The following is a 26,178-nucleotide window of genomic DNA, read 5'->3' as shown; positions in this document are numbered from 1 at the left end:
CCTAGAAGAACCATTTCTCAATGTGAATGGGTCGTTTCCTCATGGTGCATTTGTTGGTCGAACAACTGTTTCATCTGGTTCATGCATCGATGCTTTGTCTTTAAGGCGCCACTCTGGATGGAGCCTCCAACAAGTGGCTCTTTGATGGCCACTTCTGTTGCAATGACTGCAATACGTCTTCTTCCTCCAGATTTGCTTTACATGTTTCTTTACCTGCTATTGAGAGGGTCTTTCACGCCGCCTCCTTTTGTGTGCTGCTATTCTTTTCCAACACTCAACAAATGTATGGTTATGTAATCCACAAAAGGTACATGTTTTTCGATGCCTTGATTTATGTCCATCATTAACAACATGATTATAATTGAAATGAACATTCGAATATCGAGACTGGTTATACCTTTCCTTGCTACCTATGGTGTCATTATGGCGATGAGAGCTTGCCTCAGCTCTTTCCCTGTAATGGGCACTGCCATGGGATGATGGTGATGTGTTCCCATCATTCTCTTTCCTTGACGATTTCAACAATGTCGTGGAAGCTTCTGACACCTTCGACCATTCTCCTTCGGTGTATCCCAACCCTACAAGTCGAGGTTTATGCACGACCTCCAATGACTGAGTTATGCCTTGGTTATTAACACCAAGTTTTTCCTCCTTGTATCTCATCTTGGTAAGGAGCCTCATGTTTGTCCCTGTAATTTGTATCTCCACATTTCCAACAAAAATCATACTATGTGAAGACGAAACTGAAGGAAAATCAACTTCTTTTACCTCCATTGTCGAGTTGGAAAGAACTGATGAGGACTTACCATCATCTGTTGTTGTTGGTTCACTAGCTGTCTCAGCGCATTCCCCAACTTCCTTTCTGACATACCCAAGTCCTACCTGACGGGGTAATTCCTCTACTTTGATGGGGTTGAAAATGCCTTGGCCATTAATGCCCAAGCCTTTTCCTTCATACCCCATTTTCCTCAACAGTTTGGAGCCAATTCCTGTGGTAAGATTTTCAAAAATAGTGAAATCGTCATCATGAAACATACATGAAGATGGAGAATTACGTTTTACCTCACATGGGTCACGCTGCAGCTTTTCTAAGGCCTCGTCCTTAGCTTACAGTTGTCATAGCAAACTATGTTTTTCCTCTTTCTCTTCATGTAGAAGCATCTTCAATTCAATGTTCTCTGTTTGAATATTCCGGTTGTTGTGCTTCAGTGCTTTCAGGGCCTCTTCTGTGGCTCGCAACTGAAGTTGCACTCACTTTTTTTCCTCTGTCTCTTTTTGTAGAGCTTCATACATTATTTCCACCTTTTTGGAAATTCTGAGCATGGTCTTGTACATTTCTTTTTCATCCTCCATCGTTGCACATTCCATTGTTCATGCTTGCAATTCACATCCTCGCAAAGACCACTTTGATACCAAACTTGATCCGAGTTGACTCAACTCCCAGATTTAACCAAGATCTTTTGCTTTCGTGATGTGATTAGAATTGCATTTAAAAGAACATAAAAGAACACATATGCATGTTGTAAAGAAGACGGAACATGACAAGAATCAACAACATAAAACACAAGACATTGATAACAGAGTTCGTCCAGGAGGGTCTACGTCTCCGGGCCCCGGTGTCAATATGGTGTAGGCCGCTGCATTAAGTGTTGAAAAGAGTGATGTTGTACATGCATGTGTTTTTCCCTATCATACAAGGAATATGCCCTCACGCAAGAGTGGCTCTAAGAGATGTTTCGCTGCAGGAACTCTCATTCAAAAAAGGATTCCTATCAGCATGACATAATTTCACGTATGATAATAATGAGCATCTCACCAACATGGCATCAAAGGGATCTCAATTCAAACATACATGGGGACACATGAGTATCCCATCAACATGGCGACAAAGAGATCTCAATCAAAACATGACAATAAGTACATCTCACATCAAGAACAAAATAAGATCCCACATCAAACATCAAACAAGGATCTATACAGCACAATGCATCTCAAGCAAAGAGACAAAGAAGTACATGATCACATTGCATATACCTCACATCAAGGAGTTATCTGAAGAAGAGGCTGATAAACTGTTGGATCTGGCTGTACCATCAAGCTCATGGCGTCGAATATCATGGAAATGATTGCTCGCACATTGAATGTTGACACCTGCACTCCACCTTGAAAAGTGGCTAAAAAACAGAATGATCAAATGGAAAATCTGCTTGCACCATCATATTCGTGGCGTCAAATAGTGTAAAATCGACTATCAAATTTCTGAATTCTGACAAAGTGAAAATTTGGGGCTACATGAATATTTTAGATTCCTCAAAGATTCCCTCCTCTGGGTCATCTGAATATCTGCTGCTCAAATCAGCAAACTGATCTCACCATTGAGATCCTTGCAAAATTCTGAGAAGAATGAGTATGAAGTTGGCTACATTCTGACTTTGGAAAATTTCAGCGTCCAATGAATCTGGAAGATTCCCTCAAAATTCTCCTCAGCTGGGAATCTGCAAATCCGCTGATCAAAAGGTAAATCTGACCTCGTCATTGCTTTCCCTGCGAAAATCTGAAAAAATGACTATAAACTTGGTTATATTCTCACAAAAAGAATTTTTACCTCCCCGGAAAATCTTCGGGCATCAAAGAATACTCTGCCTCAAAATACGTACAAATTACGATTCCACCTCAGCGCTGCAAATCATGGTTCCATTGTACGGAACTTTGTCCGTCACCTTCGTCCCGTTGGCTCTCTCCTCGTTCCGTTCTACCTCTGTTCTCCCGAATGGAAAACTAGATTCATTTAAATGATTTTGGCCAAAGTTTATAAAGAATTGGTTGTTGGTGAGTTGGTAGCAAGCGATGTTTACATTGTGGAGATCCACAGTCAAATCACAACCGCTCCACAATACAACCGTCTTTTATGACAAAACTTTGACTGTTATAACAAACGCGGCATGATAACTTCGGTGGTTAATGCACATTTAAACAAGGGAGGCTGCTAAGGCAGCAAGTCCCTGCCACCAAAGCAGCATATACCGAGTTGGAAAAGACACGGGTGCCACCAAAGCAGCATATACCGAGTTGGAAAAGACATGGGTGCCAGACACGGGTGCCACCAAAGCAGCATATACCGAGTTGGAAAAGACACGGTGGGGCTAACATGCATGATATACGTGTCTTGCATGCATGCTATTTCTGGTATGCCGCTCTAATGTTCCTCTCCTAAACGCGACGAGTCGATTGGCACGACGGCTTGCATGGGCTTGCATGTTGAACAGGTGCACCCTCTGAAAATGTTATGTCCACTTTCAATGCTAGTGGCTTGTTTAGTTCCTAACCATTTTAATTTGCTTTGCGGGGTGGATTTGTTCATTGCATGTAACCCGCTCCGCTGAAATCTCGAGTTAGAACCTGGCCGTCCAATCAAAATCTAATCGCTGTCCTCCATCGCCGAAAGCGACGTTGCCTGGAAAAGCTAAGTATCAAATATTTTTCGGTCGGAGAGAATCTAAGGACCCTTGAGGTATGTCCGCTTTTCTACGTGGAAAAAGTGAACCTAAGCGTTCATGGTATCAAGACGTTTAATAGTAATGTTAAGCGGCTGAAAATGATCAACCTCAAACCACGCGTTCATGGTATCAAGACGTTTAATAGCAACGTTAAGCGGCTGGAAAGGATGAACGTCAAACCACGCGTTCAAGGTATCAAGACGTTTAATAGCAACGTTAAGTGGTTGGAAAGGATGAACCTCAAACCACGCTCATTTTTAGTTTTTCAAGTACTTTCCTATGTCACTAGTTGGAAAAGACACGGGTACCACAAAAGCAGCATATAACGAGTTGGAAAAGGCACGAAGTGGGTATAAAGACTAAAAGAAAAAAGGGTTGGGTGTAGGGTTGCCGGGGTCGGCCCATCCAAAGAAACCTTCTGAGATGCGTTTTTAAGCATAGTAAACCTGTGTTGCGGGGGGTCGGAGTTCGCCCAAAGTACAGGTAAAACAGGAAAGGTTATTAGCAGAAAGAGCTTCAATACTGACTTCAGTCCTCCTGCTGGCCAACCAGTTAAAGAATCACTTCCAGCATCCAATGAAAAGACTCTGTAAGGATAATCAGCATATTTCCTGCACCGAGCCACAGATAAATTTTCTGAACATTGCACCGATTCAGCACCAAAGGCTGGACCAGAATGATTTGCTATAATTATTAATGATGTCTTTGACAGGAAGAGTGGGGTCACCACCATCCACAATTGATGCAGGAAAAGGTCCAGTAGCATTGAAAGATTCATGTGTCTGAAACATTTCATGCAATTGAGACCCTTTAGATGAAACAGATGGAAGGTGAACAATTTCCCCAGCTGTACCCTCATTTGGAATGTCTCCAAATGCAGTTGGAGAAATTAAATCATCCATAGAAGACTGCAGCAGCATACTTGGAGAAGTTCATAAACTTAAGGTAGCTATATCTGGTTTGTTTGAAAACTTCACCAAATAATTATTTGCAGTCTCATCATTTACCAATAAAGATGTTGATTCAAAAACGGGAGCATCAGAAGTCTCACCTTTCGTAGTAAACTCAGGAACCAAATTAGCTGAACTCTGAATGTGTAATGATTCTGAAGGAGGACATGATCCAGAAAATGCCTGCGTTGACGTCGAAGTGTTGCTTTCCTGCTGCAATGGAGACCATGGTACATTGATTTCCCCTGCGTGATGAATTGCGGCTAAAGCTTGAGAAGAGGAGATCTTGAAAACAATCACAGTTTCTGGAAGTAGGGATCGTGTTTCCTCAACTTCTGTCTGTGCAGATTCTATCATGGGATGTTTATGTATCAGATTATCGATTTGTGAAATTTGGGATTCTGCAAAGTCATCCTTCATATGCAGGGTTTGCTTTAATTTAGTAAATTCTATGTCGTACTTTAAAAAACTAAATTCTATGTTGTCAGTGCCGGCGGGCTAGCAAGTTAATTTAATTAATAATTTCCATGTTATCAGTTCCACCGTGGGCCACTGGATGTAACAAGTTTTGGCGTTAAGTCGACGAGGGGTGCCGTGTCAGCAACAATTTGTAATTTGGACGCAGAAATAGGAAAATAGACCACTAGTAAAATACTTATAACAACAAAACTCTACTAATTGACCTAACTATTAAAACTATTGGTATACAATTAAATATCAATAAATTAATTAATACGATATTTTTATACTTATTATTCATTATATACAAAATTTTAAATTAAAAGAAGTGTGCTATTAATTACTTCTCTAAAAGTGCAGATAATAAAATTTTATTTTAACGGATTTATCTCATTAATTACTTCTCTCTAAAAAAAGCCATAAATCCAACAAGAGCTATTTATTTAGTTTTGGTTACAGGGCATATGTTAAAATTGAGCGTCTGGGCGCAACGAGTGTTCTAACATGGAGATTTCATGCGTTTCACGTGTCCTTGAGTTATCCATTAGTCACCACACCGTACCAACGTTACCTTCTTTCAGGAACTTGGCCTTTCTTTCCTAGCGTGACGATGATTTCGGTTGCAGAATGGTCAAAGTCATTGAATTCAAGCTCAAGCAATTCCAGGCCAGGCCAGGCTACGCACGAAACTCGCATCTGGTATATGATTTTGCATGATTCACCGAGGGAAAACGCCTATGGAGTAGTCAATTGATGTGTCTGGGGTACCAATTTTGCAGGATTCGTCTATATTTTATCTTTGGGTTTGCAAGCCCAACAAAAACCAGCGAGTGCAAAGGCTGTAAAGCGTGAAAACCAGAGGCTTACAGGACTTCGGAAGCTTCAAAAGAAGAATCTTTCTGAAATTTTGGCTCAGCAAAACGCTGCAGTTAATGCATACATGGTAATTTGATAATTGTTTGTCACCTATAATCCTTGTTCATTTACACAATAGTTGGAGCCTGTACATCATGCATAGGCTGGAAGCTTTCCTCTGATATGATTTTAAGTTTATGTCTGTTGTTAATATGTAAATGAATGTTTTCATGTGCTTTCTAGACTACATCATCTTTTGGCATTGTTTAATATGCCACAGAGTTAAGAGCAGCAAGATTTAATTATAATGGCATTCAGAATCGTGAATTCTCTGTTGCTTCTGGTGTTTTTAGGATCTGCATTGGCGCAAAAAACCTCCAGGCTGGATTCTACCATAAGCCGGAATTTCGTGCTCGGGAAAAGGCCGAGTGACAGCCGTATTGTTTCGCTGGCCGAGTGGACAATGGGTCTGGGGATCGAGTCCCTTGCTCAGCAATTTTCTTTTGATGTGTGTTCCAGTAGTTCTTTATCTCGTTGTCCGTCCGTCCGAGCAATCTCCCTGCAATTAAAGACCACCTGCACAGTTTCACAGACTGATTAGAAATCACTTCGATCAGTAACTGAGAATTCAAAAGTGAGATTTTCATGACAGATCCAGCTTTAAAAGGAAATCCATTGCAGCAACAGCGAAGATAAAATGACATACTTGTTGCCAACGAAGGAGTGGAGTTTGATGATGAGCTCGTCTTCTTCTTCTGTGAAGCTTCGACGCTTCAGATCGGGACGCAGTCTTCAGACTATAAATCTCTATGGCTGCTGTAAGATCCCTTTCTGAGCTTTAAAATGTTCTTGTAGTTTTCTGTGTATATTCTATGTTCTGTTGGTATAATAGAAATTCTTCAAATTAATGCAATAATTGTGGAAACCTGTACAGTAGTATTAAAATTGCATGTTTTATTATGAGTAAACAAAAATGTGAAGAAAAAAGCGAATGTGAAAAAAGAGGCTTATTACTGATATACCTCCAGTATCTCGCAGAGCTGTTCTCTGAAAATCGCCATGAGATCTCGAGTTTTTGATACCTCGCCATCGATGTCGCAGTCTTCTGCGAAAATGGAAGAACACTCTTCTGATTCATGTTGTCCAACGGTCCCTTGCCCATAGATTATGTCGATGGCGTGGTCGCTACCGCTGGTGCTGCAACGCGTGGCCATATTTTGCAACTTTATGCATAAGCTTGGAAAAATTTAACTAGGCAGTAGGTAGGATTACCAGCAGCAATATCGCATTCATGGCTATTTGACCACTTTTCAAGAAAATAAATTTTGAATGCTACTTCATTTCGCCGAAAAATATTCACGGTTTATAGAAAAAAGTTCAAATATACTAGGCTAGGCATATTTGATTCGTTTTAAATGCATCAGACAAAACACGGATTTACATACAAAAAATTATATAATGTGAAACTGCTATTCCAAATGTTTTATATTTTATCAATGAAAAATTACAGTCAGTTTTCCCTTTGAAATCCTCCCTTACAGATTTTTGGTGGCCTGAAACCGAGAGCTGTTGCAGAGAGTTGTTGTTGCATAGCTGTTGCAGAGAGTTGCTGTTGCAGAGAACGATTGATCGACTTTTGCATTATCGACGGCGAATCAAGCCCCTCAGCTCGGATATTAACCACAGAGACCCAGATCAAGCGAACAACAACTGTCAAGCATGCACCATTGGGTTCTCATGCAAGCTGCAAATTTGACACGGAAGCTGCAATGACATGTCTTGTTTCTCATACATGATATATAGTAACAGACATATCACTATAGACATTTAATGTTAACATTAACATGAGACCGTTGACGGTCAGTGATAATGAACAGGACGTAAAAAGCAATTTAAGCTATGCTCCAGCCTCTTCTGCCTCGGGAAGAGGCCAAATAAGATGGCAAAGCTTCAGCTCCAAATAAGACTTTGGTTATCTCGGCACATCCCCGCACAGCACGTTTGGAAACTTTATAATAATCACCGAATAACAGCGGACTAAAACTGGAAACTAATGCTAAAGCAAGGCTGTTCAATTACTATAGTCCCTGCCCATTGCCAGATGGCAGGGACTAATAAGACTAACAATTACGATAATCGTTGGCATATACAGTGGCAAGCAGTGGTTACATGGGCGCGACAAGCTTTTTTAATTGGCATAACCATAATCACACTAATCTTAGTGTATTCGTTGGATTTTTATGGCTCCACCGTATATGACTTTTAAATAACCATATAATAACTTTAACTTTTCGTTGAATTGTTTTGTTTCTTTAATATGGAATCATATTAATCATATTATGATGTTTGTTATATGGTTATTAATAACAATTTTTCATATTTAAAATGATTTTGTCTTTTACAATATTTTAATATTATTTTTTTGTTTTCTTGTATGGTTACGAATAAATATCAGTGCACTATGTGTCGATGGTTTAGTGGTCATTAATTCGCCACATAAATTTAGTGGGTCCCACCTGCTGACTAGGATGCCATGTGGCACTCTGTGGGTCTCGCTCTTTCCCTTGTCATGTCAAACTTTGAAGAGCTCTATCTCCCTCATACGATTTCAGATTCGAGTGTCGTTCACACCGTTGGAATCAGAGTGGCGAGAACTTCGATCTAGTGCTGGCTTGGGAGCATTTTGATCACTTTGAATTTTAACCATTTCTGCGTCCTCTTTGGACTTTTGCATGTGTTTGGAGCCACCTAGATCACCTGCAGTAGTGGGGTGTTGCCTGAAGTGCAGTGTAGTGATACCTACAGTGATCAACCAGTAAACTGAAGATTCACTCATAATTAACTCATGCATGTCAGATCAGAGAAAGACACAGTTGAGATTGGATTTTAGGGGAAGTGTACTATCAGTTGTAAAATCATCTAAATTAAATAGATGGTGCATACAATCAGAAGAAGGCCTAAAATAAATCATCCTTAATGATAAAACTCACTAATTTTAACCATTCAAATTTCCTTTAAAAGGAGGAATGAAGGTACAAGTTTAATCATTGTTTTGGCGAGCATGAGTTGGTGAGACCAAGCAATAGGAGCACAAGTTTGTGCGTGGAGCTTGTGAGAGAAAGGTGTGCCAAGAGAAGCTTGTGCATAGGTTGGTAGTGAATAAGATAGAGATAATGCAGAGGTTGCTCGGGCTTGAGCAAAGCATTGTAATATTCTCATATTTTCTGATTAATGCAATATACAGATAGCAGGGGTTTTTAGTTGTGGCTTTCTCCATAAAATCATTGTGTTATGTGTGATTGAATTCTTTCTCTTATATTCTTTGTAATTTCATCGATCGTTTATTGTTTCTGCTGATGAGAAAGTCAATTGTTTTAGCATAATACAATTTGTAGTTTGAATCTACAAGGAATTTCTACATGGTATCAGAGCTAGATTTGTAGAAATGTCTACATGGTATCGAAGTTGAAATCACTATAAAAGAGAAGAATTTGAAGTTGTCCTTACAGATTGTTGTAACTCTAGTTCAGTGCAGATCCAGAACACCTTATGTGCAAACTTCTTAATGGAGCAAGAACATTTCTAGTGGGCAGATCAATGAGACAATGTTTAGTGACACAAAAAGGAGTTTTGATCATTGATATTGGTAGATTGAGCAGAAGAGAGATTTCCCACAGGGATATCGAGACTCAAAGGGAGTCTAGTTTCAGAGGGAGCAACCCTATGGAACCTAGTACTTCTAGATATGGGGAGATCATACTCATGATTGCAGTAGTTGCAGTAGCAGTGCGGAAGCATCAACAAAGCATTAGCAGTAGCAATATGAGTAGATTAGATTTAGCTCATGCATGCAAAGCCTTGAGGAGAGAGGCATAGACTAAAGACTTGGTGGTTGGGAAGGAGCATGAATTACCTTTCAACATGCAGCCTAAGAAGCAGCCTCAACAAGTTGTGGAGCAACCACAATTGGAGAAGCGGAGAGGAGATCGAGTGGATACATCCACCCAAGCAGAGACCTCCAGTAGGGGGGAATTTCAAGCCAAGTGGGCAGAGGGAGCACATGCAACCATACGTCCAGGTGAGAGGCGGGTTATTGTGAAGCAATAGTCTAACGAGTGCAGAAATTTAGGCAGGATCCATTGAGGTGTTTTTTGTCTCATGGATCATTACTGCTACGGGGGGCCCATAGTATTCAGTAGCAGGAGGATCAGTGTCAGTTAGATATTGAAGAGTGCAAAGCAGTGTTGGCAGTAGAGTAGGAGGCTCAGTAGCAGAGTCAACAGCAACACAATTTTCCTATTTGACAGTTGTAGACACAGTTGATTCAGTTTATTTTGTTTGGATGCTTTTTTTTTGTTGTGGATGTTGAAGTAGCAACAATAACAGTGACAAGAGTTGCATGCAGAACATTCCAAAGGTACCGGATCGGGATAGAGTTGAATTCCTTTCTTGGTGAGAGAGTGTGTTGAAAATAGCAACAAGAAATGTTAAAAATAACATCAAGAAAAATCCTAATTTAATTTGTCCTTGAATTAATCTTGGGAATAAAATTGTATCTCCACATCTCATGACAACTTGTAATAGTTAACTAAGTAAATTTGATTAAGTTAGCTTAGTTAATTCGAGTTGAGGGTCTAACTAGAGTCATGTAGAGTGTTTCCTACAATTAGGAGCACTAGTTGAGTTTATTTTGAGTTGTAATTAATTATTTCGGTCTAACTGAGTTAAAGTCAGTTAAACTAGTTCCAATTGACAGAGGAATTAATGGGAGCTCCAGTAGTGGGGTGTTACCTGCAGTAGTGGGGTGCAACCTACAATAGTGGGGTGTTTCCTACAGTAGTGGGGTGTTGTCTGCAGTAGTGGGGTCTAAGCTGCAGTAGTGGGGTGTTACATGTCAAACAATGGGGTGCTTCCTGAAATGCAGTGTGGTGTTGCCTACAGTGATCATCCGGTAAACTAAAGATTCACTCATAATTAACTCATGCATGCCATATCAGACAAAGACCCAATTGAGATTGGAGTTTAGGGACATTGTACTATCAGTTGTAAAATCATCTAAATTAAACAAATGGTGCATGCAATCAGAAGAAGGCCTAAAATAGATAATTCCTTAATTATAAAACTCACTAATTTTAACCATTCGAATTGTCTTTAAAAGGAGAAATGAAGGAACAAGTTTAATCGTTGTTTTGGTGAGCACGAGTTGTGGGACCAAGCAATAGGAAGCACAAGTTTGTGCATGGTGCTTGTGAGATAAAGGTGTACCCAGAGAAGCTTGTGCACAGGTTGGTAGTGAGATAGATAGAGATAGTGCATAGGTTGCTCAAGCTTGAGCAAAGCATTGTAATCTTCGCATATTTTCTGATTAATGCAATATACAAATAACGGGGGGCTTTAACTGTGGCTTTCCCAATAAAATCATTGTGTTATGTGTGATTGAATTCTTTCTCTTATATGCTTCGTGATTTCATCGATCATTTATTGTTTATGCTAATGAGTAGAGTATATTCAAGTCAATTGTTTTAGCATAATATAATTTGTAGTTTTAATCTACAAGGAATCTTAGCACCTGGCACTAAGTCAACAGAGAAATCTATGTCTCTATGAGGGGGTAACTTGGGAATCTCTTATGGGAAAGCATCTCGAAATTCTTTTATTACAGGTAAAAATTCTAACATTTCGGTTTTTGTTTGTTATTCATCTTTTTCCACATGAACCATATAAACTTGACATCCTTTCCTTGTTGTTATTTTTAGTTGTAAGGCAAATATTTTTCTCATTGAGACTGGTTTTGGTTTTCCTTTTATCAAGAATGGTTGCCCCTATGAGTTAATGCAATTTACAGTTTTTTCTAAGCAATTTATAACAACTTTCTGTTATTCCAACCAATCTATACCAATTAATATATCATATGACCCTAAGGGAAGGATATTTAATTTTAATTCTGTAAAATATCCATTTAGATCCACTATACATTGTTTTAACTGATGTGTCACTTTCCATTTGGTACCAGTGGCCAGCTGTACCAGCCAAGAATTTTGAAATTTTTCTGATTTCAATTTACACTTTTCCACAATCTGAGGGCTAATATAGCTTAAACTAGCCCCGGGATCTATTAAAACAGACACGGGTTGGTTTTGGATAGTACCTTCAATTTCAATCATTATAGATTGATGTTCATCCTGCCAATCTTCTAATGTTATGCTAATCCTCAGAATATTTCTGGCCACATCATTCACTCTAGTTGCCTCATGTACCACTTGGACATTCTGAATTGATCTGGGATTATGTGGACAATCCCTCAACATATGTGGTTCACCACAACCCCAACATTTCAGTGGCTCCCTTTCTTTACCTCCTGTGCCCTTTTTGTTGCTCAATTCCATGGGTTTTGACCCCGTGTATGATTGTGCCATTTGACTTTGATCTCCTTTTTTTCTTTTTTTCTTTTTTCTTTTCTTTTTTTTTTTTTTTTTTTTTTTTTTTTTGCTCGTGATCTTTCCCAAACTTTTTCAGATAAGCAGGCTTCTGTCTTTTCACATTCATCCCCATTTTGTTTTTATCTTTGTTCTTCCATGGTATGGAACCTTCATTTTGATTTCTGAATTGTTGGTAGCAAAGTCTGGCTTTCCTGATTGCTTCATCCATAGTCCTTAGATTATCGAATTCAATTCTTTCCTTATACACTACTGGTAGACAGTTCAAAAATCTATGCACCTTGGCTTTTTCTTCTCTAATGTAGGGCACATACCGAAGTAAGTTGGTGATTTTTGTCACAAATTCATCCATGGTGAGGTACCTTAACCTTAGCTCATGGAATTCTTTTAACCGGTCATCATAATATTTCTCACTCAATTAACGAGATTTAAATTTCTATTGAAATTCTTCCCACGAAATTGTTTTCTCATCGAACAAGTGTATAATAATTGTTTCCTCCAACAATAGGGTGGCTTTCCCCTGCAGCTGATAAAAATCCAATCTGTCTTTCAAGTTGCTTTCATATTCATACACTTGAAAGTATTTGACCATATTCAAAAGCCAAGCTTCCACATCTTCCTCCCTTTCCCTGTCAAAGGTAGAAGGATTAATCTTCCGGAATTCTCCCTGTCATTCCCTCTTTTTTTATCCTTATGGGATTTAGAATCTGTTTTATCATATTCTTCATATGGGATTTGTCTGACATTGTCTCTGCCTACTTCCGTTTCGACCCTTCCAACTCTACACTCTTGTGGGTAGATTTCTCAGTCCATTCTCTGATCAGTTTTTCCTGTTCCTCATTAGCTTTTACTAACCCATCATTACTACTTCGAAGTTGTGCTAATTCGTGTTGCAGATTTCTCACTATCTCCACAAACTGAGCAGGTATTGGGGTACTACCTTCCCCTAGTTCCACATATAAATCATCCCCACTGGTAATAGCTGGGGAAGAATTCTCCATCCTTCACTGCGGTCTGCTTAATTTCAACACCCTACAAGAACAAACCAATTATCATCAGTATATTACATTTACTTATATTACTTTTTACTTTAGAACTATCGTGATGCCTTTCATCTTAAACCCAATGTGGTGAGTGGGCTCTGATACCACTTGTAATGAACCCCCAGGTTCCACGTTAATTTTTTTTTTCCTTGCTATTAACATCATTAGCTAATTATCTCTCTTATGTCTCTTTTTGTGCATCATTATGTGAACTTTAGACATACTTATTGTTCCTTGTGTTTCTACACAGTTCTTTCTTTAACTAAAGACCTGTCCTCCACTCACACACATAAATTTTACTTCCTACTACTTTGTATTGCATTCACTGTGCTCGTACTTGGACTACTTACCATGTTCTAATAGATTAATATTAATGTCCTTTCTATGAACTAGGCTCTGGTCAATCCTTTCGGCCTTGCCATCCTTATCAAACTCCACTTTTTCCATGGTCAAGCTATATTACCCCTATAGCAAAAGTATTTACTTTTCCAATTATACGTATGTATGGTGACTCTGCCACTTGAGATTTTAAGGGATGCAGCACAAATCTTAATGTATGAACCAATCTCGATGGTGGAGTTGGAAAAATATTTAAACTTATATGTTATGGATGCTAATTCATTCATTCAACCTTAATTGTACCTATGTTGTGTTGGATTCCATATGGTGTACCACTTTCATTTATTTCTACGGGAAAGATTTCGTGTTAATCCTCCAAGTGTCGGGCACTAAATGATTATACCCAGTCTTGTGTGTCCACGATGCCCTTACCCATGTGAACATCTGCGCTCCTCCTCTGCCCACATGGAACCTCGTGAATTGGGATTAGATCGAGGGTTATAATGGTTTGGATTTCAATTGACGGTGGACCTCTATTCCCTCACAAACCTTAAGTTACTTTGTGCGCCAACTATCTCTCATTTAGTATGTGATGCTCTAGCCAATGTCAATGTGTCGAACCGATGAGAGGTGGTCTTTGCAACGACCACCACCGTAGCCCTTCGATTCTCGTTGGCTCACTCCAGTTTATTATGAATATCATTACAAAACCTAGGTGGAAAAATAATCATTAAGTACCATTCATCCTTTACTGGTTTGTTTTGTGGAAATCCTCTTCTAGTTAAGGCTTTCTTTCTTACAGGTTTGCAGTGGCGTTAAAGATGGAAATCATCTCACCTTAACACTTTGGTGCTACCTCTACATAGGTATATTTGCTTTATTTCTTCCTTCAATTTCCTAGCTTACATAGGGTTTCAGTCATCTCAATGTTTTCTCCATTATTTCTCAGATAGAGTGAGTGGATGGAATGGGTACCACTCTTCTCTCATTACCCAGCCACTTCGGAATACTAGATGTCACATTTCCTACAGCTGCATCACCCTGTGTGAGGATGTCTAGGTAACCTCAGGCATTTATAACGTTTTCTCTTGTAGCTTGATTCCCCACGTTCTGTTTTTCTTTGTGCGTTGGAGTTTATAATGCTTTTGTGTTTTTCCTTTGTTTGCTTAACAGAAACATAGATGACCCAGTACCTAACTTAACCAAGTATACTTCACCCCTATGTCGACACTATTTTTTTTCATTATTTTCACCTTAACCTACTGTGTAGCCTATCTTTCCTTCTACAGGTAACTCTATCGCACCTTTTTCAACTCCAACTGGTTTTCAATCCTTTACTTCTGACAATAGATAATGTGTGTGCACTAGAAACAATATGTATAATATCAAAATCCTCTTATCCTCGCTAAATCTCACTGCTCGCTTTTGCTTGGTACCCTTTGTTTCTTCACTAGGTTCCCAACGTGAAATTATTTTTATTAACTTACCACTGGTTACCTTTTTTAATTTCTTTTTGTTTCCAGGGTTCATATTAAACCCTATTTTCGCAGTTCGGCCACCTATGTAGATAAGTTCAACTCACTCTCCTCTCTGCTACGCAAGGGTGTTATATGAAGATCATTCAGATAATGTATCGACTCCTGGAAAGTTCACTACAAGTTACACCCAAGTAAATAAATATTTGGAACCTTAATTTAGCCAATGAGTTGAACTTCCCCTAATTTTTTGTTGTAATCTTACATCTAAAATTTGAGATCAGTGTAAATTCCCCTTGGTTTTGATAAGTCATTTTATTATGCTTTTCACCTCTATTTTTATGGTGTTGCAAGGTTTTAATTAAGGAGAAAGGTATAAGGCATGACACCTATAACTATACCACCTACCATCTCTTTACCAAACTAGAGTTAAGTTGCGTTCTTTTCCTCCTTTCTATATTTGATTTCTCTTACATTTATCCTGTCGCACCAGACATTTCGTTGTGAGTTTCTCATAGCTGATTTTTCTTTATTGTAGGTGTTGACTGCCCTCTACATAAATTATGGTTGTGGTTCTCTGAGGTGGTTTCGATATTGTCAGCGAACACTCTCTCGAACCTCCACGGTGGTTCTCCCCACCTTCACTAGGGTTCTAAGTGTTGCAGTACTAGTGACAGTCCTAGTGATGTTAGCATGTGCACATCACAAGTGCTCTAGGTACAGATGCTCGCTTCGTATTATCCCTTTCTAGCCAGGGATTATCGACGTAATAGTGATTAGTTATAGTGGAGTTTACATCATTGTAAAATTTTGATGCGTATTGTATAATTCCATCAAGTTTCCTCTTTAAGTTGCGAATTGTTCTGCATCCTATGTATATATTGTGTAATTGATGATTCCTATAATTGAATCAATTTAGCTCACATTAATGTATGCTTAACGCATTGTGAATAGTTATACATGTCCATACTCTCGTTGGTTTGCATAAGTGTTATCTCTACTTGAACTTGTTGTGATGTTTTGACTGATACATGAGATTTTTTACCTTAATGTAATGATCAGATTGTTATATTGATTCCTTTTGGGGGATTTTCATCCTAATCCTAAAGTATTTGGTTTGATTGAATTTGAGCATGCTTCCAAAAATGATGGTTTATATTTCATTTCAATATTATAAATTAGATTAGGCATGGTTGTTCAAAGTTTTAACTGAGTCCAACTCGTCCTTCGTTACTCATTTAAAATTTAGGTTCTCTTTCAATAAAATCTTTGTTGTTGGGTTTCTCTAATTTCTAAAATCATTATAGATTTGATTTCAATCTCCTTACACCTAAAGTGTGGTTGAGACTTTCGACCCTCCATAGGAATAAATGTTAATGTTTATGAATTAAATATTCCTCCTCTAACTAGGCGAACAACGTCGTCTAGATTTCCTAAATTAATTGGAATTACTTATAATGGAATGCTAAGCTAAAATTAGAGATCTGGGGTTTCATTTTGTTTAAATTTGGATTTACACCCCATTTCTAACTGTGCACTCACCTTTATCTCATAAATATGTAGTTACGTCGACCCAAGTTGTTTTAACCCCCTCCCCAACTATTTAATTAACCATCCTCCAGATTTATTACAGTATACCTAGACTTAGCCCCAACTAGTACATGACAGTGGTTTACATTTACATTTCTCTCCTTTTTTTCTAACAGGATTAAATAAATCGTGTTTCAATATTGTAATGTAATTTTTTTCGGTATTCTTAGCTTATAATCTCGTTCCTCAATTTTGCCTGCATTTTTTTTCTAAAATTAAACACACCGGAAAGTATTCTATCCTTAATGGAAGCTGGAAATTGAGTATCATAATTTTACAAAAGCACCTATACTTTAACCAATATATCAGTTAGAACTCACATCAGAACATTAAATTCGTTCCATTTCATTACACGAACAACATTTCCAAATTTTAGAAAAAATAATCCTATCTAGGAACTTCTTACAGTAGTTGTTGAAATAACTTGGAAAGAACGATTTGCCTCCCAAACGTGAACCTTCTCTTCTAGTTCTCCCTCGTGTTGAGATCCTCTTTCTCCTAGAATCAACAACCCTTGTTGTTCTGGTAAAGGCATTTTTATGCCTCACTTCCCCTAGCAGACTTTCCATAACAGCGTCCCATTTTTTTGGGTTATGCTAATTTCCATATCCTAGGCTTTTCCTATTTTTTTCCCTTTAAAGCCCATTTTTTCCACTACGATGCTTTATTCACCCATTCCAGTGTTGTTTCCCCCACACTGGGTGATTTTCCTAGATTTTTCTCTCCCCATCTAGTCAATCACATAAATTCGCTCCAAGGGATTTTTAGGAGTGATTTGGGAAAGTTTTATTTCCATCCTATCCATTCACATTGGATTATGGATTGGAATAATGATCTCATTCATTCACTTGTTATTTTCCAAGTTAGTTCTTCAAAGTGATATATTTATATATATATATATATATTATTCAAATCAATTAATTACATCATCATAGTTATTCCAAAAAGATCAATCCTGGCTTCCATGCCATTTCTAACAATAGTTCAACTACTAAAACAATATTCACTGGAACATAGGGGGTATTACAACCTTTGTCAATATTGAAATTATTACAATTTAAAATAATTGAAGGAGATGATCAAAAGCAGAAGTATTGCCATCAAGTTTGATCTTAGACAAAGTCTCAACTACCTTTATTGGAGTGGAAGTTGGCAGAAGCCTGGTAAAACAACTCCAAGGTGATATTTTAAGTGGAGCGATAGTAATAAGATAAAATCTTAAAGCACAAAATCTTCAAAGAAAGAATTTACTGTGGCCCTCCTTCTAGCACCAAAAATGTTGATGGTCAAAAGTGACCTCATCAACATGTGAGAGAGACCACCTGATCAGAGCCCCAAGGCTCTTATCCATTTGATGTAGTGGTTCTAACTGGTTCAATTGGTTTTAGTTACCCTCTCTCTATCTGTTGGCTTATATTATATCTATTACTTACCAATAGAATGAGAGAAATCAGATTTGCCCTCTTGTTGTGCACATGCAAGCAAGCAGATCCTTAAGCTGACTCTATGGCTCAGCTAAGCTGCACCTAAATTCTGCCCCTACATAAGGGGACTTCTAGGATGCAGAATTAAATATAAATGCACATTTACTCTAATATGCAAGGTAAAAAAAAACTAATCCTATCTCGAATTGGAAAAGGATAGCCCTCTCTCAATTCGAGAGCATATGAGCTAACTAATTAGGGTAAAATGATTGTTTGTGTGATTGAATTTGTTATATGATTTCCATTAATTAAAGAAGTAGTTCATTTAATTAATGAAAGAGAAAACAAAATGGGAATGTATTTAAACAATAAATAGTTACTGTTGAATACATTCGAATCTCAATGAATTCATATTAATTCTAATTATGTTCTATTCTTCAGAGTTAGCTCCTACATAACTTCAATAGCATAAAACAATTGATACGATAATAGTATTCAATATCATAATGCAATACACTATTTAGAACAGAAACTAAAATCAATTAGAGAAATTATGCCAATAGCAGATTATCTTACAATCCAACAAGAGTGCATTGGAACGAAAATTTATTAAAATCATACCAGAATATCATTACATATTTTGCAATCCCTCAACAACTTCAGCTCCTTGAAGAAATTGCTTGTAGTAGTGCAAAACGTTGTTCTCTTTCAAAACTTAAAAAGATTTGTCTCTCCATAATTCAACTCACAATACATTATAAAAGGGCAAATGCACAACAAGAAAAATCATAGAATTTTCCCCTAACACCTCAGATATGAAGTTTTCCTCTCACCTACAACTATAATCTCCTATACAATAGTGCCCTTAGAGCCTCTAGTTGCATAGAAGAGGACCTCCTTCATCCTTCTCAAAACTAACATTTAATAATTACAAGAACCTCCAACAATGGAGCTCTTGAGAGTAGTTTTCCAGATCCTGAATTAGAGTTGTAAATTCACCATTTTTCTCTTTGTTGTTCTTTTTCCATTGCTCCAAAATGTCTCAAATCTGAACTTCTCCAACTAATCTCCTGCTACAAACCAATCAAAACCAAAATAAAAATAAATTAAATTGCATATTAGAAATCAGAAAAACAAACTCTCATGAAATTGCTAAATTAAAATAAATAAAATCCAAAGAAATTCCATGCTACGATTGCTTCAAATGGATCTGATTAGTTTTTTGAACAATGTTAGAGGATGGATTAGTGACAACAGTTTTCTCAAGCCAATGAAATTTGCCCAAATCAAATTAGGAAAAACCAATTGTTGTTGCAAATTCGTCACTTTGTCTTTTACTGAATTTTTGGGTCATTAAATGATTAAATCTGCAAAATTTAACATTCCCAGATTATTCTCCTCACTCTTAGCTTTCTAACAAATTGTTGTAAGCTTCGTTTGGTCAAGTAAATCTTGAGATGTGCCTCTCCAAAGCCAGAATGTCAAAATTACCAGAATTCTGGAAAAATGCATGCGTGGGTCAAAATTAAGCAATTTTAATTAAAAATTATAATCCTAATTAACTGTGCAATTAAAGTTAAATAATTATTAGTTAATTAAAATTATTAAAGTAATTATTTACAAATCAATTAAAATTAAATTAATTACAAATTAATAAAAAAATTAACTAAATTAAATATTAAAAATTATATTATAAACAAATATTAATAAAATATTAAAATGTGGGTGAGTGGCTTTGGGTCTCATAAATGAGCCCATAACAATTTAATGGAGGAAGGGAGGTGGTTTGGGAGTTATAAGGGTATCAGAAGTATGGATTTCAGAGGAGGAAGATTTCGGGAGTTGAATTAAAAAGGAGTTACGAGAAGTACGAGCTCTGAAGTGAGGTGGGTCTGAGGTAAGGAGGAGGGGTGAGGTAAGAGAAGAGGGAGGTGAGGTATTTTAGAGGTGGACATTTTAGAGGGTTTTCAAATAAGTTACGAAGTGTATGAGAGCCCAAAATCCCGAGGAAGAGGGAGGAGAGATAAGGGAGGATTTCAGAGCTCGGAGGAATAAGGGTTTCAGGGAATGATTTTAAAAATAGTTACAAAATAATAAGTGAGAGGAGGGAGATGAGGTGAGGTGAGGCCCACGTGGAGTGGGACCTCCCTCCCTCGTATAAACTACAACCACTTTGAATAATAAGTCTCGATCACCAAAAACTACAGCCACTTTGTAATTTTCAGATCTCGTAAATTTTTAAAATTGAAATTTAAATAAACTTCTAAGATTAGGGTTCGAGATTTTGAATATATATATATATATATATATATATAGTTTCGACTGCGACTGTTCTATAGAATGGTTAATATAAAATTAATTAAATATTAATATAAAATCAATATTTACATTTTGAAAGTAATTTATTTACAAAGATTAAAATAATATACATTTTGTACATTTTTAGCCCATGTAGTGAAAATCATCAAACTTCAGATAACCACAATTTACAAATTGTGCATCCAAATGAGATGAAACAAAAACCGATGGAAAGGTACCAAAAAATCGAACGCAATGAAGCAATCAGAATGGAAATTTGAAAAAACAAAATTCTCACAAAAATTGTCCCACACTTAACCAATAAAAATTATTAAAGAGCGATTTAGTCAAAATTCATGTAAGGGTCCCCATTATGATTATAAAGATAATAAGTTAAAAAGGGGGGGTTGTGATTTCACCACAATAGGAAGGTAAATGATACCATGGAGATTTGTGAAATAAGATTTCATCACTTGAGGAAGTACCTTAATTCTTAAAATATTTTCCCAAATGATTTTGATGGAAATGCTTGTGTATGGATGTCTGGATTGAATATTATTGATCTGCAACAATGGAGGAAGCAAAACCTTACCAAAGTTTACAGGAGATGGCTAGAGATGTTAAATTTTATTTTTGTTTTAAACTGAATCTTCTGAAGAAGCACTTGAACAAATCTATGAATTGTACTGCAGGGTACTTCATGTTCACAAGTTGAAGTATATCGATTTATAAATATATAGTAATGTTGTTTTTTTCCCTATTCCACAACAACATAGTTATAATATTCCGTGGAGATTTGGGAAATTTCCTACAAGTCTAATTACATTCTACAGTATGACCAATCCCTAGAAGACCCTTGGATTTTAGTTGGTTTAGGGCATGACTTTGGGATTGATCAACTTGATATAGAAAAATCTCTTCTTTTGATTATAATGGCAACTTGAAGCCATTGTTAGAGATAGGTATTAATAAATACAAGCCATATTGGGCCAAATATTTAAAACAAGAGGGTCATATCATGCTTGAGTGTGGCAATGGATGATGTTGTTATATATGTATGTGGACCCTATCTCAAAGTGACAAAGATTTGTGAAGGCATAGCAGTGTGTGATGCCATGGAATGGATCGACGTGGTTTTGCAAAAGCCTTATTGGAAGCAAGCATGGGATGTGTATTGGCTCGTGGACTAAACCTTTGCAACAAAATTTTTCTTTTTTTCAAGATTGTAATATCATTTAGTAGGGGTTGCCAATTCTGGAAGTTATTCCAATTCATGACTTGTGTCCTTTTAGACTCCTATGGTTTTGAATCTTATTGTATGATTACAATGTTGTTAATTTTCTGATATCGGCCTAGTTATAGGTAGCTTATACAATATAGATGATAGAGGAGAATCATAATTTTAAGTGACTCATGACATACTCTGATCAATTATTTGACTCTTTTTCTACTCATAACAGTCTCAAAAACTACAAGGTAACTTTTGACATGCATCATTAAAAAGGCTCATCATTAGCCTACTTTACAGTGAATTGAATATTTTATAATAGCTAGCAACCTTTTGCATCTTCTTAAAAAGTTATAATTCTTGTTCTCAAAGAAAAGGTGTTGTTGCTATACATGTTACTCTAATTGGTTAAACTGGTTTAAGGTTTGTTACCACTCAGAATGGTGTTAAGGATACCTAGCATAAAACCAAGGTGATTGTCAGAAGGTTTCACTTTCTTAACTTGCATGCAAAGAGATTTACAATGCATATTTTAATGAATTTGAAATTAGTAAATACAAATCTTATTCTCAACAATGGTTTTCAATTTAGTATTTGTTAAAGAAGCTGTTTGGTAGAGATTTTGCTTTGAGGGTTCAAAAAAATCCCAAAATCACTATCGGCGTGTCCTTTACACCTTCTGATACAAATGTTAGTTTATTCCATTCTTAATATGGAGCTTATATATAATATCTGAGAGAGAGAGCTAATATTTCATTAATAAGTTCTTTCTAATTCAAGGTATGATAGAGATTTGTAATTCCTTCAATGTATAATATGGAGTTGATAACATTTTAAAAATGATTAATAACAAAAATAATTCTATATACATAAAGCAAGATATGTAACATTTTAAAAGGTATTAACAACAAAAATAATTTTATATATTTAAAAGAGAGCAATGTAACATTTTAAAAAATATTGATAACAAAATTTATTTTATATATTATATAAAAACAAGTGAAAAAAAAAAATTAATAAATAATAAATAAATAAATAAAAATAAAATAAAATAAAATGTTATAGTTAAAACATTTGTGTCATTCAAAACCAATATATATTTATCTTAACTTTAAATCTATCAAGAGTCTAGAGAAATCAAATCTCTCTATGTGCAAATCTTTCTTCAAGTTTTGTATTTAAGAAGAGGTTTACATCTTGAGAAATTTAATCGTTCACTTGATAAATTCAAACTTCAGATAAATCTAGATTGGTTTAAATAGAAATTAAAAACATATATAAATATAAATGATTATTTATATTTAGTAAAACAATTTAAAAGATAATTTACTATATGTCGAAGTTATTTTAGGATTTGATAAGTACATTAACCATATAACTAATAGTTTCCATTTCCACATAAAATATATAAAACAATATTTAAATTATTTCTTTATTTTTAAATGCAAGTTTTTTTTGTAAGTAAGAAAGATTCTATTATATCAAAAGATGGTAATTACAGATAGATTGGGGTGTCTCGAGCACAGGGCTCTTACACCAGATACAAAATTTCTTCTTGCAGTTCCTACAATAGTTTCAACAAGCGTCCCTTCCTCTGGGCCGAAAGGTGATATAGAAATACTTCTTGTCATTCTTACAAAAATTGCCCAATGGCGTGAGAGGGCGATTACTAGAAGTAATTGGATACGCAGAGAGAATCCAAAATGCAGAGAGTACCAAAAACATGCAGAGAGTACCAAAAACAAGCAGCGAGTCATTAACCTTGGTCGTCCAAAGGATTGTCCTCCAGCCTGATGGGATTCTCGAGAGAGATACCAACTGGGGCATCCTCAATGGCCTGGTGGCTAGTGGAGGCACTAATTGTCTCTCTTTTTATGCTCAAAGAGCCTCTATTGTTGGACTGCATGGTGGCGATGAGGCGCTTAAGTAATGAATAGTGGGGCGAATCCCTAGTGACGAAGTGCCAGTGATGGACCAATTCCACATAGAATGTAAATTTGTCACTCAACATATCTAACTTGGCCTCTTGATCAGGGGCTAAAAAATTTGCTCAAAATTCAAAGTTGTCGGATCGGTGTGGAACCTGAACGACCACGTAGTGCTTGTCGTCCTGAATTCGATGCAACTCATTTTGCACGAAACATAATCCATATGCTCCCAGAAACATGTTCTGTTCATTTTCCAAAACAAGCGAATTTGGAAAAAAAATTGACAACCCAGTTAGCAATCCGTACTGCTGACGTGGTTGAGCTGACTGTGTTTTCTTTGGCCAATCGGTGTTCGCCACATGTCACAGGGTACAAATGCCTAGGTGGCGTGTTTTTGTTGGTTGGATAGTGGCCAACCACAAGCTACCACGTGGCAGCATGGGGGCCACCAAATTTTTTGGGAAATCGGCATAGCACTCTACAGGAATCAATACCATGACCTCTCAACAAACAGAGTCGCGCCCTAACCACTCGGGCTAACCATGGTCCTTGTTAACCAAAGGACCCAACCTATACTTAAAGTTTATGTGGCGGAAGTATTGGGGTAAGGGGCTAAGTCTTAGGCCCCCCCCCAAACAAACATTACCATACGACCCTTGGCACGGAACCGCGGTCATGGATGAGGCAGAGAGGGGCCATCTCCCACCATATGGTGTGTCAACAAAACTGCACGCGGAGGAAGTGGGGCACCGGCTGATGGGAGCGGACGGTTAGCCCTGGCCCCAAGCACGTGGCCCCCCACATGACCACATTTTTCGAACCTTAAGCCTTGGTTGAATTTTTAATCGCCCCACGAATTCCGCCAAACTTCCACCGAATTAGCGCTCCATTAGCGGAATTCAAGGAGAAATTGTAGGACCAGTGCCAGATTTTGGGGAAATTGAGGTGCGATTAGCAAGAAAACTTGGGGAAATCAGGACTAATGTGGTTTTTGTCTAATTTGGGAGCAAGAAGAGGCTAGACAAAAAAAATTGGGTCTTCTAAAGCCATTGGAACAAGTTTCATAGCCATTTGAGCACTTTAAATGTATGTATTCACACTTTTGAGCATAATTGAAGAGGGCCAAGCCATTGGAAGTTGGACCAAGGAGACGTAGCCCAAGAGGGGTGAACTCCTTCATCATGTGTTGTTGTGTTACTGTTTATGGTGATGTTTATGTCTAATATATGATGTTGTTCAATGTTTTACTTATGTTAATTTTCTCATGAAATTTACATAAAAACACATAAAAACTCATGGTTAACTTGCAATTTACCTCATAATCCTCAAGCACTTGTTTATATTCTGAATTGGAATTTAGCACAGCAAACACTAACTTTCCCATTCAGATCAAGTTTGGTATCAGAGCTCTTGGTTTTCTTTGTGCAAGGAGGATTTAACTGTTTGCAAGTGAATGTGATGCTTACAAGGTTGAAGCTCAAGAGAGGAGAAGGAAAGCTTGTGGTTGCAGGTCCTCAAGTTGGGACAAGGATAAGGAGAGCAAGATTGCCACAATCTCCACCACCAATTCTACCTCAAATTGCAGTTGAAGCTTCAACAAGCATGTCACATGAAGGAGAGCCTGCAAATATGTCAGAGGATGAGAAGGTTTTTAGGAAGGCTTTCTTTGACATGACATATATGGTAAAATTCCTCTATGAAGAGAGGAATACAAGACTACAGTGTGAAAGCTCCAAGCCTCCAAAAGGATAAGGTTCTTCAGGAGGAGGAGGTAATGGAAATGGTGATAAACCACCATCTTCTCCACCATCATCCTCATCACCATCTTCACCTTCATCTTCATCCTCTTCCACTACTACAACCCTTACTCAAACTCATGCACATACCTCAAAGGGACATGGTAAAACTCCCTGATTGAAACTAGATGTAAAATTCGAATTGTCAATGTATAATGGCAAAGTGAATGCAAAAAATCTTGAAAATTGGGTTCATCAACTTAAGATCTACTGCAGGATTCAAAAACTTCAAGATGATGACACAAAGATTCAATTAGCTTCCTTGAGACTGGAGGATGCAACATTAATATGGTGGGAAGCCAAGACACAAGAAGAGATAAAAAGAAAACATGGTAAGATTTCAATCTCTTGGTCCGATTTTATTGCTGCAATTAAAAGACAATTTTACCCTCTAGCATATATGCAAAAATCCATAATGGATTAGCAAAATTTTAGACAACTAAAGGGTCAAAGTGTGCAAAGTTACACCCAAGAGTTTAAAAGAAGGTCTTTGATATTAGGTGTAGATTTGCAGTCACAAGGCACTCTGTTGAAGTATATTTGGGGTTTACACAGCTATTTGAGGCATACTATCCTTATGTTTAATCCTACCAGTTTAGATGAGGTTTGTGTGTAGGCCACACATCTTGAATCAAGAGGGAAAAACATTCCACAAGAGGGCAGCAAGAAGCCTTTCAAAAGTGGAGACAAAGGAAATAATTTTAAAGGGAAAGGAAAGAAAAATGCAACCATTAAGAAGGAAGGAGAGAAACTAACATGCAAGCATTGTTCCAATGAGGTTCATGATGAAGCTCATTGTTGGAAGCTTCATCCAAAGATGAAACCAAATAAATTCAACAAGGGAAAGTAAAATACAACT

This window comes from Pinus tabuliformis, chromosome J, assembly GCF_031772625.1.
Source record: "Pinus tabuliformis cultivar Carrire ecotype Pingquan chromosome J, CPIR1, whole genome shotgun sequence".
In the NCBI taxonomy this organism is placed as follows: domain Eukaryota; kingdom Viridiplantae; phylum Streptophyta; class Pinopsida; order Pinales; family Pinaceae; genus Pinus; species Pinus tabuliformis.
The sequence above is the reverse complement of the archived record's forward strand: the minus strand, read 5'-3'. Positions refer to the sequence as shown.